The sequence below is a fragment of the Triticum aestivum genome, chromosome 2A (genome assembly GCF_018294505.1).
Source record: "Triticum aestivum cultivar Chinese Spring chromosome 2A, IWGSC CS RefSeq v2.1, whole genome shotgun sequence".
Taxonomy (NCBI): Eukaryota; Viridiplantae; Streptophyta; class Magnoliopsida; order Poales; family Poaceae; genus Triticum; species Triticum aestivum.
The window spans coordinates 200,360,520-200,366,874 of record NC_057797.1 but is presented as its reverse complement, the minus strand read 5'-3'; positions in this window follow the sequence as shown (position 1 = coordinate 200,366,874).

Here is a 6,355-nt window from a genome sequence, read left to right as displayed (position 1 = left end):
GTTTAAATAGGCATAGAGGGAGCCAGGAGAGTCCAAATGAGGTGTGGTTTTTGGCCACGCAATCGTGATCGAACACTCTAGATGATGGAGCAGAGTTTGGTGGGTTTTGGGCCAAAATAGAGGGGTGTTGGGCTGCAACACACACGAGGCCTTTTCGGTCCCTCGGTTAACCGTTGGAGTATCAAACGAAGTCCAAATGATACGAAACTTGACAGGTGGTCTACCGGTAGTAAACCAAGGCCGCTTGGCAAGTCTCGGTCCAATCCGGAAATGTTTAATCCCCACACATGAAAGAAAAGTAGAATTGACCACCGGAGGAGAACGAAGCGCCGGAATGCAAAACGGACAACGGGGAAAATGCTCGAATGCAAGAGGCGAACACGTATGCAAATGCAATGCACATGATGACATGATATGAGATGCATGACAATGACAAAAACACACGAAGACAAAGACCCGAACCCGAGAAAATAAAATAACTTAACGCCGGAAACGGCAAGAGTTGGAGTACAAATTGGATAAGTTACATCCGAGGTGTTACAACACTCCACCACTACGAAAGGATCTCGTCCCGAGATCTAGTACTGAAAGAACACCGGGTACTCAGAACGGAGGCGATCCTTGCGTTCCCAGGTAGCTTCACGGTCGGAATGGTGTGACCACTTGACTTTAAGAAATTTGATTGACTTGTTGCGAGTCTTGCGTTCAGTCTCTTCGAGAATAGCAACTGGGTGCTCACGATAAGAGAGATCTTCTTGGAGCTCAATGTCATCGAAGTTGACGGTGCGGTCAGGAGTCTTGAAGCACTTTCGAAGCTGAGAGACATGGAACACGTCATGAACATTTGCAAAGTTTGAAGAAAGCTCGAGTTGATAGGCGAGATCGTCTCTCCTGCTGACAATCTTGAAAGGTCCCACGTATCTAGGGGCGAGCTTCCCTTTGATACCGAAGCGACGAGTACCTTTCATAGGAGAGACACGGAGGTAAACATGATCTCCGATCTCGAAAGCCAAATCACGGTGCTTACTATCATAGTAGCTCTTCTGGCGGGATTGGGCTGCTTTGAGGTTATCACGAATGACTTTGCACATTTCCTCTGCCTCTGTGATTAAGTCATTACCCAAAAGCTGACGTTCACCGGTTTCAGACCAGTTGAGAGGGGTACGACACTTCCTGCCATACAGAATTTCAAATGGGGCCTTGCCCGAACTTGCTTGAAAACTGTTGTTGTAGGAGAATTCAGCATAAGGAAGACAATCCTCCCACTTCATGCCGAAGGAGATCACACAAGCCCTGAGCATATCTTCAAGAATCTGGTTGACGCGCTTGACTTGACCGCTAGTTTGAGGATGGAAAGCTGTGCTGAAGCGGATGTTGGTGCCCAAGGCCTTCTGAAAAGAATCCCAAAACTTTGAGGTAAAGATGCTGCCACGGTCTGAAGAGATCACTTGAGGAATACCGTGCAGAGAGACAATCCGAGAGGTATAGAGTTCCGCCAATTGAGCTGCAATGATCGACTCTTTGATAGGCAGAAAGTGAGCCACTTTGGTGAGTTTGTCGATGACAACAAATATAGCATCATTGCCACGCTTGGACTTTGGAAACCCAGTCACGAAGTCCATTTCAATGTGGTCAAACTTCCATTCTGGAATGGCAAGAGGTTGGAGGAGACCAGCTGGCCTTTGGTGTTCTGCCTTCACTCTTCTGCAGACATCGCATTCATTCACGAATTGAGCAATTTCTCGCTTCATTCGAGTCCACCAATAAGCTTGCTTGAGGTACTGATACATCTTCGTACTCCCAGGGTGGATGGAGAGGAGAGAATTGTGAGCCTCGTTCATGATCACTTTACGGAGGTCACCTTTGGGTACAACAATTCGATCCTCGAAGAAGAGAGTATCCTTGTCATCAAGGCGGTAACACTTGTACTTGGGTTGACTCTTGGCAATCCCAATCTTCACCTTTTTCACCATAGCATCAAGAAGCTTGGCTTAGCGAATATGATCTTCCAAGATAGGAGAGACTTGAAGGTTGGCGAGGAAACCTTGAGGAACAACTTGCAGATTAAGTTTGCGGAAAGCCTCACAAAGCTCGGGTTGATAAGGCTTGAGAATAAGACTGTTGCAATACGCTTTTCTGCTCAATGCGTCAGCAATCACATTGGCCTTTCCTGGAGTATACTCAATACTCGGATTATACTCTTGAATCATTTCGACCCATCGAGTCTGCCTGAGGTTGAGATTAGGCTGAGTGAAGATGTACTTGAGACTCTTGTGATTAGTGAAAATGTCCACTTTTCTTCCCAATAGAAGATGTCTCCAAGTCAAAAGAGCATGCACAACTGCCGCCAACTCGAGATGAGTGGGGTAGTTCTTCTCATTAGGCTTCAACTGGCGAGAGGTATAAGCAACAACTTTCTTCTCTTGCATCAACACGACGCCAAGACATTGGAGAGAGGTATCACAAAAGACCTCGTACGGCTTGGATTCATCAGGCGGAGTCAAAACTGGAGCAGTGATCAATTTCTCTTTCAAAGTGTTGAAAGCAATATCACACTCCGGAGACCAAACGTACTTGACGTGCTTCTGGAGAAGATTAGAGAGAGGCTTCGCGATCTTAGAAAAGTTTTCAACGAATCTTCGGCAGTAGCTTGCGAGACCGAGGAAGCTACGGAGTTGCTTCATGTTCTGAGGAGGTTCCCAATTCACAATTGCAGACACCTTCTCAGGATTCACGGCAATGCCCTTGGCGGAGATGATATGACCAAGATAAAGAACCTCATCGAGCCAAAATTCACACTTGGAGAACTTGGCGTAGAACTGATGTTCCCTGAGCTTATCAAGAACCAAACGCAAGTGATTGGCATGATCTTCCTTGTTCTTTGAGAAAACCACAATGTCGTCGAGATAGAACAAAACGAAGTCATTGGTGTAGGCGTTGAAGATGAAATTCATCATGCGAGAGAACGTCAGAGGAGCATTGACGAGGCCAAAAGACATGACAGTGTATTCATATAAACCAAAGCTAGTTCTGAAAGCCGTCTTGGGAATATCTTGCTCACGAATTCGAATCTAATGATAACCCATACGAAGATCAAGCTTGGAGAATACTTGGGCACCTTTGAGTTGTTCGAACAACTCATTGATGTTGGGAAGTGGGTATTTGTTCTTGATGGTCTTCTTGTTCAATGGACGGTAATCAACACAAAGTCGGTCCGTTCCATCCTTCTTCTTCACAAAAAGAACACCACAACCCCACGGAGAAGAACTAGGCCGGATGAGACCCATTCTTTCTTGCTCATCGAGTTGCTTCTTCAGCTCCTTCAACTCTTCAGGTCCGAGCTTGTAAGGGCGTTTGCACACAGGTTCCGTACCGGGCTCAAGATCAATAACGAATTCAACTGGCCGGTGCGGAGGCATTCCTGGAAGCTCTTCTGGAAAGACGTCTTGATATTCGCAAACGACTAGAATTTGCAAGATAGCATCCAGTTCACCCTTCTCATTGAGAGAAAACAGACGGATAGTATCATCACGAGCGGCAAAGACAATTACATCCTCAGACGAATGAGTCAATTGAATCTGCCTGGCTGCACAATCAAGATGTGCCTTGTGCTTAGTAAGCCAATCCATTCTGAGAATAAGATCAATATCCGAGTTACCAAGAACCATAGGAGAAGAAAGGAACTTGTAATCGCCCAAGGTGATAGTAACATCCGGAGCCATCATTTTGGTGTTCATGAACAAACCCGGAGAAGAAACCACTATCGTCTTAGGCAAATCAATAGTATGCACATCATGCCTTGATGAAAAAGGCTTCGATAAAAATGATAAAGATGCACCAGTGTCAAAAAGAACTTTTGTGGGAGTGTCATTAACAGGAAGGTTACCCATGATCACATCTGGTGATTCCTCTCCCTGAGCTGCATTCAGCAAGTTGACCTTGGCGGACTTGGTGTTATGCTTGATCATAGCTGTACTTGCCGATCTCACAGGAGGAGGAAGAGGACGCCTATGGTTGAAACACTTGTTGGCATAGTGACCCTTCTGTTGGCACTTGTTGCACATAACCTCTGAAAGCGGACGGTGGTACTGAGCACTCGATCTTGGAGGTTGAGACGAAGTCTTGTTCTGAAAGCCAGGGTTGGGTGGGTGGGAAGAACCACTGCCACTTTTGCTCTTCTGCTGATACGGCTGACGGAACGGAGGAGGAGGAAGCCAATACTTCTGCTGCTTGGCCACTTGAGTAGAGGAAGAAGGAGTAACATCTCTGACTCGCTTCTTGGAAGCATCACACCTCAACTGAGCAGCCTCTTGCTTCAGTGCCATGTTGTGAACTCATCGTACCTCAAGGGCTCAAAGAGGACAAGAGCTAGCTGAATTTCTTCTCTGAGACCACCCCTGAACTGGTATATCATGCTCTTCTCATTAGGGACGTCCTGCTTGGCAAAGCGGGCGAGCTTCTGGAACAACTTGTTGTAGTCATAGACAGACAAAGAGCCTTGCTTCAGGTTGCGGAATTCCTCACGCTTACTTTCAACCACGCTTTGAGGGATGTGATGAGCTCGGAAATCTTGACGGAATTCATCCCAAGAGATAACACGTCCACCTCTGGAGTCCTTGTACTGCTGGAACCATTCTGCAGCTTGATCTTTGAGTTGGAAGGAAGCGAACTTGACGAAATCTTCAGGCCTGACGTTGCTGCACTCAAAATGCTTACACAGTTCCACAAGCCAATCGTCAGCATCGGTTGCCTCAACACAATTGCTGAACGTCTTTGGCCCATTAACAAGGAACTGGTTCAGTGTAGCAAAATGATTCTGATTGTTTCCTTGATTCCCTTGGCTGCCTTGATTGCGCTCTTGGAGAATTTGCATGATCAACTGTGTGTTTGCATTGGTTGCGGCCATCACAGCTTGCCATGCCTTCGGAGGAGGTGGAGGTGGTGGCAGATCTTGATTCTGATTCTGACTGGTGCTCTTAGCGCGAGCCATCCTGAAGAGGTTGACCACCATTAGCACATAGACAGATAAATGAAGCTGAAACCAACGGAATGAAAATTGTAACATAAAATCATCACATCCGAACAAAATGAACGAATGCATTCCTCTTGAAATGGTCACATATCCATAAATTGAGAAGCCATGTAGAATTAAGGTAGATAAATAAATCAACAAGGTACGGCTCAAGAACGAATAATCGGTAAGAAATCCCAATCTCAAACCAATATCCTTGGAAGAAGAACTAGAACTACTAGAATTCCCACCTATGAAACTCCCGAACCTTTCCGGTTATGCAATCAGGTGTTGGGGATACAGGGGAAGCATAATATCTCACCCAAACTAGCAAATCCTACATCGAGCTGTATCCATCCTTCAACACATAACCGAGAAAAACTTCGGAAACCATCTACCTCAACCTTCGAAAAGCATCCGTTATACAAGTTATGGCGATACTCCCGAACTCCCGCCCCAGTACTGGGTGGCGTCGAGGTTATCTCACCAATGAACTGCATAAAAGAGATTTTCGATGTCGGCGTACTAAACTCAAGTATTCCAGAATTGCAATGATAAAATTATGATGACAACACCTCAGAGCTCAACTCCCCGGGACACTTCCACTAAACCCCTGACAGGAGGCACCAAGACAATGTTCTCATCATAAAACCATCAGAACGATTCCAAGATACCCGCGTGATCCTAATTTTTTTTAGTGAAATTTGAGAAGAGAAGAGTCAAAACTCTACGCCAGGATGCCTTACCAGAGCGATGAGGAGACTGGGAAGTAAAAAGAATTCCTAAACTCTCCGATATATAATTCCTAAATGACTCAAAACATTTTTCTAGACACAACTCGGCTGCTAAAAACGATCAAGCAATGGGGCTCCTAAGGTCGGGGAAGGCTCTGATTACCAACTTGTAACACCCTCGATGCGACTATATCTCCCACGTGTCGAGGCACGACTTAAAGGCATAATCGCATTGAAGGCATATGTCGCAAGTCAGGTAATCATCACAAACATCCCATGTAATATAGATAATGAAAAGGGATAACATAGTTGGCTTACACTCGCCACGTCAATCAAGTACATAAATAACATACATCATCCAAACACTCATGGCCCGACTACGGCGCCAAAATGAAAGATAACCCAACATGCGACATGGTCCCGATCACCCCCAACAGGGCAACACTACTGATCATCAGGAAAAGAAACATAGTAACGCTGAGAGTCCTCGTCGAACTCCCACTTGAGCTCGAACGCGTCAACTGGAGCGGTATCACCTGGACCTGCATCTGGTGTAATAGTAATCTGTGAGTCACAGGGACACAGCAATCTCGCACCCTCGCGATCAAGA